The sequence below is a fragment of the Triturus cristatus genome, chromosome 6 (genome assembly GCF_964204655.1).
Source record: "Triturus cristatus chromosome 6, aTriCri1.1, whole genome shotgun sequence".
Classification (NCBI taxonomy): domain Eukaryota; kingdom Metazoa; phylum Chordata; class Amphibia; order Caudata; family Salamandridae; genus Triturus; species Triturus cristatus.
The window spans coordinates 1,374,786,182-1,374,801,769 of NC_140589.1; positions in this window are offsets into that span (position 1 = coordinate 1,374,786,182).

The following is a 15,588-nucleotide window of genomic DNA, read 5'->3' on the forward strand; positions in this document are numbered from 1 at the left end:
TCAATTCGACAATTGACAAAGCACAAATCAAAAATGTTATCGCCACAACCTTGATATCAAACACATAGCCTACCAATACTGTACTTATCCTTTCCCCACCCTCCCAGCCACCCCAACCACCCCAGAACCATCCCACCCCCACCCAACACCCCACCCAAAAGAGGCATAAGGACTGAATAGTCCGTTTAGTGATGGAGAGAGAGGGTTATGAACACTCCCCCAGCCCCCCCGCCCCCGACTTTGAAAAAAAACATAGAAATAGTTTTTTAAAAAACAGTGAATTTAGAAAACAGACCACCTACTGAGCAGCATCACTAACACTAACTCATACTAAATAGAAGTTAAAAACTCCTTTGCAGCATTCTCGGAGACAATAAAAAGCCTTTTGTCTTTGTGGATGATTTTAAGTTTAGACGGGTTGAGGAGGAAGGCCTGTGCACCTTTAGCTTGAAAAAGTGGGATCAGTTGACGAAGATGCCATCTTTGTTGAACCGTAGCCTGACAAAAATCAGGGCGAACAAAGAATTTGCAGCCCTTCCCACTTCTTTTACGATCGGGCCTTGCTAAATCATATAAAGACTCCCTAAGCAAAAAATTGTTCAGACAAATCAAAATAGCCCTAGGCATTGCATCAAGACCCACCATACCTCCCCGCATATGAAAAGGGAATCTATGGGCGCGCTGCAGTTCCAAGTCCCACTTCCATTGACTCAAATCGGGAAAGGCCTCTGTAAATAGATCAATGACGAACTGCCGTATATCTTTGCCCTCCTTTCCTTCTGGAACGCATAATATAAGTAGATTGTTCCTTCTTGCGCGATTCTCTAAGTCAGTGAGTTTCCAATTAATATCATCCTTTACAGTTTGTAATGAGGTAATACTTGTTTTCTGCTGCACTATCTCATCCTCAATTATAGATAATCTTGTCTCTGCTTCCCCTATCCGTGCGGACATTTCTGTACAGGACTTGATTACCCGACGCACAGTATTTTGGAGTTTACGGACCGCGCCCTGTGTGCGCAGACCCTCTGCTTTGGTCTCTTCTCGATGAGTGATAATAGCTTGGTAAATAGTGCTCAGGGTAATTTCATTTTCAGGCGGCACATCGGTACCATTAATCTCTCGAGATGCATTGATGCTACTGCCACCTAAGCCACATAAACCACCATTAGTCTCCCCAAGTTGTGGTGAGAATGAATAATCCCAGACTAATGACCCAGTCTTGGTACACATTTCCTTAGAATTAGAGGCTAAATTAGAAGTATCTCTTGCTTTCCGTACAGTTCCAACGCCAGAGACATCCAAGTTTTCTTCATCATCTTCATCCTGCAAACCAAAGCTAGCCTCACTTCTCTCATCAGCCCAATATCCTCCAATACTCTAATTCTCGGAAGAGTTAGATGGCTCTGACATTGAATAAAATTTGCCACCAGAATCTCCAGAGTCCATATCTTTTATCAGCTCTTTACCCTCATTCACCCCACTGGGACCGACTTCTAGTAATGTTCCTTGAGAACCGTCTCAGGCCAAGTCTGTAGGTAGTAGTGAGGCTGCAGTATGTTGGGATTGCGCTGAATTGCACACACCAGGGGATATTTTATTTTGATAAATATTCACTTCAATACATATGTTACTATGCACTGAACCCGGTAAGCTAGAGATTTCCCCATTAGCTGTTACTGCAGTCTCCCCTTGATGTGTTAAAGGTACCGGGGATTTTTCCTTCGCAGTGGACGTATCAGTAGAATTTGTTGGCATTACAGCTTTGTTACCTGGCTGAGTTTTCATTAAGGTCCCCTTTTGGAATATTCCCGGGACCTTAACTAACCTTCCAGAAATAGTATCTTTACTCCTCAATCCCCCGGGAGAAGGATTAGATTTCCCCTGTTCCTGCCGAGCACCGAGAATACTGCCCCGTCCATTACCTGGAGGGGAGGTTGAGACCGCAGAAACTGCCGAACCTGCCGCCCGGGTCTTGGGGCCTTTCGTGGCGTTCTTGGAAGGCATTACTCTGTAAGTGCAGACGCTCCGGTCCTGGATTTCCACCGGACCGACCCTCAGCCTGCGCCGCCTGAGCTGAAACCTCACACAGCCCGATACTAGCCACTCCCAAGCTTGCTCCCGAACTCCACCGGCATCCAAACAGTCCCCGGTGCTCGTGAATGATGGCACACCAAGACAAAGGAAACCCTTGAGGAAGCAGGTAACGAAGTAGCCACAGCAAGCCCAGAGAACTCAGCACTTCGATTCACGCTACATTCATCACCGTTAGAAGGTAGGGCAGGGGGGTAACGCCGAGGAGTTTTGAGCCCGCTCACACGATCGCTGCTGCGATCGCCATCTTGCCTGTGTTACCACCCACATTTAGATTACTGAAATGTCCATGATTGGTAGGCTTCCCTGAATTCTGGCCTCTCCCAAACCCATACATCCGAGGTATCCACATTGCCAGATTAAGTGAATTTCAAATGAAAAGTCTAGATGTGTCTTTGCTGCTTTTGGAGGGCTTTCCAATCAAGGGTGGCAGGCCTTTGTACAAATGGATTGCCATTTTTATCCGGAGATGTGTGGGAAAATAGAATAGTAGAATATTTGTCATAATCAATTGAATTTATTTTCATTTTTTACTTCCAGATGTAAACTAGTGTGCAAGAAATACCACATTTTTCAAAATGCTCTCAGAATAACATGATATTGTGAGGAACCACAAATTAAGAGTTTTACAAATAACTGCTATAGCTAAACTTGTTATCATGGACACATTTCTAAAATGCATACCCCCATTTATTCATTAGATTTTACCCTATAAATGCATGCATGGTCGGTAGATAATGAAAAATCATGATTAACTGCAGCTCAGTTAGGATGGCTCTGGGTACTGCATGTTTATGGCAACCAACAAACATCATATATCTCTGCGATCAGAAGAGTCTGTTTAACATAATAGTATATTTCTTTGGCAGATTCACCATTAAGGCAAAAAACTACAAAATATTTGCACTTATTTCAATGTGTTCCTACTTGCATTTGTTTTTGGTTTCATATGCTAGTTTCTTTATCGAAACCACGATGCTCAAAACAACACAATGGACCCCTTGCTGATTTCAGAATTTTGTCCTCTCATCATAAATCTATAGACTTTCATCTTCACCCTTGGATTGCTCATGTTTCTACAATTAGGTAGAAACCCCAAAAAAATAGGACAAATCAATGCAGAAAATTGCAAAAACTGTGGTAAAAAATATTTATTTTACAACTCTGCCTGTTCCTGAAACTGGAGAAGAGGGTGATTTTAGCACAGCAATTCCTTTGTTGATGCCATACTTTGGGAAACAATGCTATTTTCTTGAACAGAATTTTTTTTCCAATTTACAAAACAAAATACAAGGCTTTTTACTAATAATTGGCTCCCTGGGGGAAGCACACATACCCTGGGTACCTTTAGACTCCCCAACATGTGGAAAAAAAAGGCACATTTGGCCTGGATATAGTTTACTGAGAAAAAAACTATGTAAACATAATCTTTTTTCACAATACAGTGATTTGCAGCAAGCACTGCTTTTAACCCCTTCGCCGCGGCGGGAATTCCGCCGCGGCGCTGGGGGGGGTTTGGGGGCACTGCGGCGCCGCGGTGCTCATGACGGAACCACTCCGTCATGAGTCACGGGCGAGCTGTGCTCATGACGGAGTGGTTCCGTCATGACTCCGCCCACGGCGCTAATCGCCCGCACAGGCGGGGAATTAGCGCCGCGTGGGCGGAGCGGCCGCCAACGGCCGCAGCATGACGGAACCACTCAGTCATGAGCACACGGCACCCGTGGCTCATGACGGAGTGGTTCCGTCATGAGCGGGGAAGGGGTTAATTACCACTTGCACAAAGTAATGAAAAGTGGCGGAACGTCTTGCAAAAGTGTTTACACTGTTTTGCTCTGGAAATATGCCCTTTTTTCAGCGCATTAGTGCTTTGCCCTGCATTGTGCCTCTTTGTTATCAAGGAGGCCTTACATAGGTGCAAAATAGGCAGATCGCTGAAAACACCCATAGTTTTTGACACAAAAATATATTTACTAAGATAGTCAGATTGGACTTTGCGTCAAAAGATTATACCTACTTGAAGCAGGATCTACTTTGGAGAGATGTTTTGATTTCTCCAAACATTAAACACATTGGGCCATATTCTCAATGAAGTGGCGGAGTAAGTCGTTAGCCTTCTTGGCTTAACGCCTCTTTCTGCCACTTCAGAAACGTGAGGCTGCTTCCTATTCTCAAGGATACAGTGCAGCCTCGCGTTTCCCCCTGTGATGGCGCCAAGTTTCACAACTTAGCGCCAACGCAGGCACCCTTGCACCAGAATGCAAGGGTGTCTGCAAGCAGGGAGGTTTGTTTATGTACAGGAAGGTGTCCCTTCCTGCACATAAACAAATCTAAAATGTCAGTTTGTAACTTACATGTGTGCTGCTTCATGCAGCACACATGAAAGTTACAAAACGGCATATTTAAAAAAGGTTTGTATACGTACAGGAAGGGACACCTTCCAGTACATAAACAAACCATGGCATTTTGCTTTTCCACACATGGAAAAAGCAAAAACGAGGAGAAATAAAGCATTTCTCCTCGTTTCGCTACCTTAAGACCATATTTTTCCTGGTCTTAATGTTGGCGCTACCTCCTATTTGCGCTGCCCTTGAGAGCAGCGTCAAACTCAATGGGTGTTGCGGTGGAACACCCACCACAACACCAATGTATGCCTCTTTCAAACTAAAAACAGTGTGAAGGGGGCCTTATTCACAAGGCAGTGTTAAGCCTTAACGCTGCCTTGTGAATAGGGCTAAGCCCCTATCGCCACACCAACATCACTGAAAGTGACGTTGTGGTGGCGATAGGGGCTAGAGAATATGCCCCTTTGTATGTGTTGTGCAATTTATAGCACATGTAAAATGTGTGGAATGTTATGAATTTGCCAAGGCACAGGATTTGGTGCTAGAAGAGTATGCTTCGAGTTCCAATCCTATGCCAGACAGCACAGATATACAGACCTCTGCACCATGGGGTAAAGGTGGCATGGCATGGGACATGCCATATTTGCTGCATTGTACTAGGGAAACAGAGCAGCGCAGAGCCATGTTTAATAAATATGCACTGCTGGTACCTTCTCCCCCTACTGTTGTGCACATTTCCCCTACAAAACTGATGGCTAAACAAACATTTAAACATTTTACAAATTGAATGTGTGCAATACAGTACAACACACATGCAACAGTTGAAATGTTAGAAGAAATAAAAGGACTTCCACAACTTTGCTCCCGCCTCAAAGAGGTTTTAATTTTTGATTGCAGAGCCCAGTCTAATATTTTGGAACGCCCAAGTATGGAATACTTCCTGACACAACGTAGCACAAAGCCCTACCTGTGTGCTTGAAAGGGGCACTTTTCCAGGATTTTCACTGGAAAGCATACACCCCATCAAAACTTTGTGCTGCTTTTAGTCAATTTGCATGACTTTGTTAGCACAAAGTGTTGACAAATCTGCCTATCTATCTCATATATTTTGCTTGTGTAGCCAACAAAAATAATGTAAGTGTCAAAGTTTGATGTTTGATGCCTGAACCTCTATGTTCTAAAGGAAATTTCATTATTGAAAAAATAACTTAATAGTGAAACATTGAACTATCTTGCTGGAACAATTTCATAAACTGCATGAAGGTGTATGTTAGATCTGGGGGTCTCTAGTTGGCAGGGTAGGTACCACTGTCCAAATAGGGACCCTTGCTTCTAGTCAGGGAAAGGGGGATACACTGTTAAGATAACCCCTGCTCACCCTCTAGGTAGCTTGGCCTGAGCAGTCTAGGCTTATCAAAGGCAATGTGTAAAGTATTTGTACCAACACTCACAGTAACACAGTGAAAACACCACAGAGTTACTCCACACCAGTTTTAGAAAAATAAGGTATCTTTACTAAAAACTTCACAAGACCAAATATTACAGAAAAACCAACATACAATTAAAAAGGTTACTTTAAAGATAGTTCAAGAGTTTGCAGAAAGTACTCCAGGATGTAAAAGTCAGTGTCCTGCACAATGCGACTCTCAATGCACAAAATGCGACAATCTCGTGCCCAACAGTACCTGTAGTTGCGATAAGGTTCCCAAAAGATATAACAAGGAAGATGGCAAAGGCGATGCAATACTCCTGAGATCCTGGGGAGGCTTTGCAGCAGCCCTGCTTCACGCAGCAGAGGTGGATGCGCCGGCTCCGATCTGTAGGGGGAGGATGCGATACCTTTGGCTTTCGTTGCGTAGGTTTCTTGGGGGGAAGCTTCACGCACAGGTTCGATGCGACACTCTTCGATGTGGTGCGATGCGTGGCGCAGCGTTGCCTTCCGGCGCCGCAACTCTCGATGCGCCACGGAACGGGACTCTGCGTCGAAGCACCCGATGACTGGAGACTTTTCACGCACCGGCAGTGGTGCGGCTCGCAAACTGGTTCTGCGACAACCCTCGCAATGTCAGGAATCTTCACGCTTCGGGACGATGCTCGACGCACTCGGCGATGCGGGGACCCTGCGTGTTGCGATGGTGCCGCGATGAAATTTTCCTCGCACTCTCGTCTTGCGACACGCAATCGGATGATGCGTTGGGTACCAGTCACTCTTGTTCACGCTTCTGCTTCCCAGCTCCCAAACACAGCAAAACAACCTCCTGAGGCCCCAAGACTGGGCAAGCACTCCAAGGCAGGTCAAAACTCTCTCAGCGGAGTTCCAGGGGAGCTGGTGGTGAAGTCCTTTTGTTCCTGGGACTTCTTAACAGGGAGCCAGCTCTTCTCAGGCCCTTGGAGATCAGAATCAAAAGAAGGGGACACAGCAAAGTCCGTCCCCTCTCCTTGGCAGCAAAGCAAAACAGCAAGCAGGCAGTCTTCTCCTCTTCAGTCCTTTTCAGCTTTCTCCGTGGCAGAGGTTTCTTCTTAGTTCCAAAGTGATCTAAAGTTTAGGTGTCTGGGGTCCTCTTCTTATACCCCTCCAAGTCTTTGTCTCTCTGTGTTTCAGTGGGGGGATTCCCCTGCTCAAACCGGTTCCTGGGTGTGCTCTGCCCTGGAGCACCTGGTTCCTTTCAGAGTGAGGGGCAGGGTCGTTAGACGCTCAGCAGGAGGTGGAGCCTTCTTTGTGCCAGCAGAGGCAGAGTCCTCAGCCTGGCCAGCAGGGGGTGGAGCCAGCATTGTGTTTGGCAGGGACAGCCCTAGTCAAACCCAGGGACTACTCCTCCCACCCATCTAAAGCAGATCTCCCTATTCACCCTGCTGCTGACTCATCCAGGCCCCTGGAGCCACCTAGCACATCACATGACACCAGTCAGCCAACCAGCACACAGGCACACAGGAAGGTTAAACAGGAGAATAGCTACTTTCTAAAAAGTGCTATTCTCACACAGTGAATTTAAAAACCATCTTGCTAAAAAGATGTATAATTAAATTCTGAACACAAAGATACCAAACTTGGAATTTCTATCTTGCCCTTATGGGAAGATAGGCATGTAAACAGCCTTCCCCATTCTATCCTATGGGCAAGATAGCCTCTCAGCAGTGAAAAACGAAAATGGCTGTAATTCACTACCAGGGCATGTTACACACCTCAGTACATGCCCTACCTTTCAGATACACTGCACCCAGCCCAGGGGGGTACCTAGGGCCACCATAGGGATGCCTGACATGTACAGAAAGGGAAGGAAAAGGCCTGGTCAGTGGGTGCACTGGCCAGGTCGACATGGCAGTCCTGGACTGCACATAGGCACTGCAAGCAGGCCTAAGACATCATTTTAGCGCTACTCCTGTGGGTGGCACAATCAGTGCTGCAGCCCACTAGTAGCATTTGAATCACCAGCCCTGGCACACGCAGTGCACTTTACTAGGGGCTAACAGGTGAAACAAATATACCAATCATGGATAACCAATCAATATAACAATTTACCAAGGGAGCACTTGCACTTTGGCACTGATCAGCAGTGGCAAAGTGCCCAAAGCATCTAAACCAGCAAAAACGAAATCCAGCATAGCATCAAAAATACAGGAGGTAGAGGCAAAAAAGTCAGGGGTAACCACGCCAAAGATGCCAGGTCTAACAGTGTAACTTCTAAAACTTTGAAGCTGTTTTATTATGAGTTCATCTTCGAGTTGATCAAAAGTAAATACGATGCCTCTGGAGCTTTTATTAATGAAAATGTGGTATACATTAAGATCTCAAATTAAGTTAGCTGTCATTTATTTTTATGCTAATATATGAATTGTACTAATATATGTATTGCTTTGTATTAAATGATAATGGATATTGCTCCTATAAAAGCAAATACAGTACTTGCAAAACAAGCACATTTCTGTCAGTCGAGCAGTTGTAATGTTTCATGTTGAACATTTTCATTTTCCTTGTCATTCTACATTGCAATTCAATCAACCACCGTGGCCACACTTGTGCGCAGTTTCTCATGATAATGTGTTCAACTGAAAGTAAATCTATGTTGAAGAACAACGATTTTTCTATTCCGCCACCTTACAGCAATTAAAAGGTGAGCGAAATATGGGTAATCAGCCAGTGCACAGGAAAATGGTTTGGGCGTCTGTGTGTTTGCAGTTATATTTTCTTTGCTCTTTTTTTTAACCGACCCTGGTATCAAGGCGCATGTGGAGTTATAATAGTAAAAACACACTCCATTATGATGAAGGAGAGTGTGTGTGCATGTTTGTGTGTGTGTGTGTGCGAGAATAAAGATGTCTCCATGTGTCAATGGTGTTGGAGAGCATTTTATGTTAATGCTACATAAGCAGTAAGTAGCTACATGTAATGTAGCAAACAATGATCAAATATAATTCTAAAATGACATAATATTAGGCTGTATTTATGCTCCATTTTCATATATCATTTGGTGTTTTAAAACGATAAGTTTATATACTAGAGGACATGTGCCATACAACCGAAATTTGGAGCGGCCAGTTGCGGCCGGCATGACTCGCTGGGGGGGGGGGTGTTTAGGGCGGGCACTGGGTGTTGTGGGGGAGTTGGCAGGCACGAGGTAGCGCAATTAAAAACAAAACATTTTTTAAATAAAAATGACACACTTACCTTACCGCCGTTCCCGCCGCCGAGTCTCTTCTTGCTTCTGCTCTCTCCTCGTGGCATGGGACAGGAAGCCAGGAAGAACAACAAGACTTCCTTGACCAATCACAACACTGCAATGCAAAGTGATTGGTAAGACCCCCCAGGCTCCCCTGTACACTCAACCAGGGAATGGGAGCCTGGGCGTGTTCTCCAGGCAGGCTGTAGTGCAGCCTGCATGGAGAACTGGAAAAGTGTGCATGACTGGTTTAGGTGGCCTACCAAACAATCCGTGCACACTTAGGAGTGGGCAAACCACTCATACATTGCCGTGAGCAGAGCAGAGCAGCCCACCCACTGACCGTAAAGGAAGGAAGCATGACATGATAATAACTAAAAGTTATTATCATTTTATATTCCCTTTTCGTTCCACTGCTTAAAGCAGTGGGGCCACGCTCCTCGGCCATAGCGTAGGATCCACCACTGCTAGGAAGCCCCGCCACTTACAGTGGCACAAAGGCAAGCATGGGGTCTCCCTTGTCCTGTGGCCTGCACATCTAATGCTGGAGAAAGATACAATCAAACTGTGATGGCGCACCACAAGTGCTGATTTTTCATGACATTTCCCAGTCATGGAGGTGAATTTAATTTGGCACATATGGAGCATGATGCACTCATTACACTCTGGCACCCCCTGGGTACTTGTAATCAGATGAACTACAGAGAGTGGTGTGGTTTTTCACAAGTCTGAGTGTTATATTCCATATACGTACCCCAATATAGGCTCAGGTAACATCGGAACCTTTCACCTATACTCTCCCCTACATTAAATAGATAACAGTTCTTGGGGACTGACCTTTTACCTAGATACGACACTGCATACAAACGCAGGATTTTCCCTGGTAAAAACCTCATACATTATGCATGAGGATTCTTGGAAACTTAGCAGGACTACCATCTCCTGTAAAATAACTATATATAAAGTTCATTTCCAACATCATCCTAAGTACGACAAGTGGCATAGCAAGGCAGAACCCCTGGGGAGACCTTTGGGCATATTAACATCTCATCTTGCTGAGACAGGGAGAGGAGATCAGGACTTCCCTGCCGACACACTGACGTGAGACGCTGAGGCTCTTGCATGTAGATACTCCAGCTCGCAGTGGTCTAACATCCCTTGTGTGGTGCCCAACTCGAGACCAAGACAGGGTCCCACAGTCTCTCACTTCAGGTAAAGGGGCTGACTTTATCCTAGAGGGATTCTTGGCTGAACATCTACATACATGCTGGGTACACTTATGTACATCTAGTTAGGGCAGCATCGTAGGTGTACGCATTTTATTCTCATGTATTTTAAACACTTGCCTGTATTCAAGGTTATAAAAAATGGTAGAAATCTACCATCCTTTTACTTTCTTAGTGCTTATAATCATTTATATATGCTACTGCCTAATGGTTGTTTCCGCACACATATTTTATAATAGAATAACGACTGTTCAATAAATGCTTATTGAAAAACATTCATATTGTTTATTCTGTGTATCTCTATGAGACTAAGGGGCCTATTAGGATGGCGGCCGTAAAACCACCCCGACTGCCATGGAAGCGGAAAACAACTGCCTGCCGGCACCGTGGGAAAACCAGTGGCCAAATTAGGATCATCTGCCTAAAAACACCGACCGCAGCGGAACCGCGTAGCATGTGGAGATGGCCAAAATCCGTCCGCGGCATTCGGAGTCAAAGCAGAAAAACACCAACCTGCCGCAAGTATAGCAGAGACACCGCACGGGAACTTGGGATATCCCCGACGGTCCCGCGGTACGTACCGCTGTCTCCAACTGCCGCGGTCGCACAATGGGATGAATGGGAGAGCCAGCGGAAGAGCTGAAGCACAGCCACCGCTGAAGACGATCCGTAAAAAATATTGCTGACGAAGCAAAAAACCCACAAGAAGGCCAAAAAGTGCACACAGAAAACTAGCCATGCCCCCCCAAATTCACAAAACACACCCCAATGACACAACCACATGGCAAACAGAAACATACAAATCCCAGGACAACACACCTGACAGCAATACCCCAATTGGACACACCCACATAGCTGATTATAAAAACCAGCCCCTTCCCTGACCACAATCCTTTCCAATACTCCATGAGAGAAAGGACACACACCCCAGCTGACAGGAGAGGCAAAGGACACAACATCACTAGCCAAACCACACACAGCACCACCACCACTTCCACACCTGCACAACTATCCCCCTGCACAACACACACCATACACATCACAACCACAACCACCACTCACACTCCTGCACCCACAACCACTTTGCACACCACACACCATGGCCACACAGAAACTGCCCAAATTCACAGAGAGTGAGTTGACAGTCATGGTAAATGAGATAGTCAGAGTGGAAGCACAGCTGTTTGGTAGCCTGGTCCAACAGACACCATTAGCCACAAGGACACACATGTGGGCAAGGATAGTCCAAAGGGTCAATGCAGTAGGGACCACCCCAAGATGAAAAAAAAGAGATCATGAAGCGGTGGCATGATCTGAAGAGGGTGGTCAAGGAGAGGAGGAGCAAGAACCGTGAGCTGGCTCAGACAACTGGCGGTGGCCCTCCCATACCACAAACACCATTCACACCATGGGAGGAGAAGGTGCTTGCCATACTGCATCCAGAGAGTCTCACAGGAGTAGCCAGGGGAGTGGAGGCTGGTAAATACAAACAAATGACTACCACCACTCTGCTATGTACTGTCTTGCACAACTACAAAGCTACACCACCTAGGATAAATTCCATCCATCTGCACCACACACTCACAAACACATAACTCACAGATCCAACATTCACCCACTCCCATTCACCCCAAACGTAGCTAGCAATATTACCATGGGGGCATGTGTACAGCCAGACAGCACTACAACTCCCACCAGGCCCCCTTGTCCCACAGCATCAGCAAGATGGAGCCCTCCACCCACCCCTCCCAGAGGCCTGTGTCAGCCATTACATTACCCTCATCAAACTTACAGGTAGGTAGCCATCTTCCCTGGGAGGATGTTTGGGGGTGGTAGTCCTGCACTACTACTCCCACCATTCCCTCTGTCCCACACCTGAGCAGGATGGAGCACCCAGAAGCAGTTGGAAGCCATTGCAGTACACTAAACAAACTTACAGGTAGGTAGCCATCTTCACAGTGAGGGTGTCTGGGTGTGGGAGGCCTGTACCACTATTCCCACAATGCACCCTGCCCCCCCCCACCTCAGCAGGATGGAGCCCTCCCCCAACCCACACAGAAGCAGTTGGAAGCTATTGCAGTAAACCAAAAAAATTTACAGGTAGGTAGCCATCTTCACAGTGAGGGTGTTTGTGGGTGGGATGCCTGCACTACCACTCCCACCATGCTCCCTGGCCCCCACCTCAGCAGGATGGAGCCCTCCCCCACCTCACCCAGAAGCAGTTGGAAGCCATTGCAGTAAAACAAACACACTTACAGGTAGGTAGCCATCTTCACAATGAGGGTGTTTATGGGTGGGAGGCCTGCACTACCACTCCCACCATGCTCCCTGGCCCCCACCTCAGCAGGATGGAGGCCTCCCCCCACCCCACCCAGAAGCAGTTGGAAGCCATTGCAGTAAACCAAACAAACTTACAGGTAGGTAGCCATCTTCACAATGAGGGTGTTTGTGGGTGGGAGTCCTGCACTACCACTCCCACCATGCTCCCTGGGACCCACCTCAGCAGGATGAAGCCCTCCCCCCCACCCCACCCAGAAGCAGTTGGAAGCCATTGCTGTACACAAAACAAACTTACAGGTAGGTAGACATATGATTCTGGCCTGTGACCCCACTGAGCAGGATGTAAGCCGACACCACGCACACACACATGTGTGACATAACAAACCCAAATGTGGGCACATTACAGGTAAGTAGCCAGTAGGTGAACCCACCCATTTGTCACAAATTAAATGGTGCCATATGACAACACCAGCCCTCTCATTGCACAAAGAGGCACACCTACCCCATTGCCAAGCACAGTGTGCACACAGGTAAGCTAAGGAAACTGGCACAGCTACCAAAGTGTGACACACCAATGCACAAGTAGAAGAAAGTCAGGGCACAATCATGCACAGCACCCATTTACATGTGCATCGCCATCGGGCAAGTGCAACAAGGACCATTCGAAAAATACGAAAGCATGTGTGGTGGTACAAATCAAAATATGCACATGACAGGACAAAGGTATGCAGGAGATGACAATGGCCAGTCCATGGCTAGATGTGACGCCTGCCCGATCAGACAAATCAACTCTGAGTCCTCAATTAAAAACATGTTGTGTCAGGCCCTAGATGGCAACAAGTTCCTGTAATCATTAATTATGCACAGGTCACATGGTATGCCGTGACACCTCACACCATGGACAAGTAATGCATGTACCACTGCATCATGTCAGGAAGCACAATAGTGCACATAGGATACAATGTGATGATCAGTCAATTGTGCAATGTACAAAAAGTGAATGACACACAGCTAACACAAAGCTTGCCGGGTGCACTACAATGACCATTTCCCATCTGACCCACAGGCGACCAAGAACTCTCTGCAGAGGACAACACCAGCAACTTGCAGAGCCAGTCTCACCCCCGGTACATGGACTCTCGGATGTTGACTCCCAGGATTCCATGGACGATGAGCTCGAAGCCGCCCATCTGGTGTGCCAGGGAGCTACAGGTCCCAGGACCCCATCGTCCCCCCACCACATATGCGGCAACAACAACTCCACAGCAGACCCCTGCTGTCACGGCCCGTGCGGCCACCGCCAATACCACCACCACCACCAGTGCTGCCTGCAACACGACTGTCCTTCCCCACACTGCCTTGTGAATGTCATCTGTCTGTTGGACTGGGTCACCACATCAATGTGGTGACTACTCGACTATCTCATCTACCACAACTGTCAACTCACTGCTCCACCCCGCCATGGAAATGTACACCCCCCCGCATCTCACCATTGCAAATAAAATAGCCTTACACACATGTTGTTGTGTCTGCTCCGTCTTTATTGCAGGATGTACAGCCTTCACCATGATCACAATGTACCAGGAGCATGGGCTGCATGTAGGCAAGGAGAAGTTGAAGGCACCTAGGGAAACAAAACAGAACTAATTTCACTGGCCTGGGTGTGGCATCACAGACATCACACAACCCCTACCATCAGGATAACCCAACATGAACACGTAACAATGGGCAACATGTGTTAACATACACGTCCTGTAGATGTTCCCAAATGACCTGTCCCAGAAGCATTGCCAAACACCGCTGGGTCTACAACTGGCTGCTGTTACAATTCTCACATGCCCCTTCATGCCCCATGGACCTTTTGCACTAGCTGTGTGTAGGCCAGACAGCTCTCCTCAATGCCTTCATTGACCACGACCCAAAATTGGCCCAGGTGGTTGCTTTCATGGAGGGCATACATTCTGACGTGGGTGGGCTGCACCAGACAGTCCAGGCTTTGTCATCGACAGTGATGTCTGCCCTTCAACATGCACATACTCACAGTCCAGCTCTGGTCCCTTTGTCCACCCCCGCTGGCAGTGGCCACGTCTGACAATAGTGCCCATGGTCCACATACATCAAAGTGAATTCAATTCAATCACAGCTTTATTCGATTGATGATTCAAACAATCATGAAAGCGGATAAAAACAAACAGATATCACATAATAAAAATTGGTTTTAAAAGAGATCACAATATAAGTCGAGATATAAAACAGCTGTTAGTTCATACAATCATTAAAAAGGAACATACATGTGTGGAGACCAAAGAAACGTCCATAGTCATATACTAAGACTTTTCCTTAGATGAACAACTTTTAAAAACATTGATATTCTCCAGAACGAGTGGACGTTATCTAGATATTGTAAGACAATAAACGCCGGGAGGCACTGTCTGATTCCCAGAGTTTTTTAAATTGGGACAATCCATGTCTTTCTTAAATCTCTATAAACTTTACAGAATAAAAGTGCATGAATGGTGGATTGACCCGAAAGGTTATCACATGGGCACAATTTCAATTCCCGGTACCAGTCGTGCATTTTTGGGAAACTTACAATTCTGTGGAATATTCCAAATCTAAATCGTGTCACTAGAAACCTATCATAAATTCCAGGCACAATAGTTAAGTATGATTGGATGGTAAAACAAGTTAAAATCATTTAATTTTGCTGTACACTGGGCTTGGCAATCTCGACAGACAATCTTAACGAGTCCAGCAATAGAAGCCCCTCTTTCTTTAGGTCCTTTCTATTTACAAATGCCATCAAAGTCATGATACAGCACACGGAGCACACAGCAGCAGCAACCCCAGTGGTCCCGGCTGCAGACACCATCACCACAGAAGACCAAAGGCACCCCAGAGCGCAGGGAGAAAAGCCCGTCAGGCAACACAAGTGGACAAAAAGCAAAGCAGCAGGCCTGCGGCACACATGCCTCAGAGGCATCC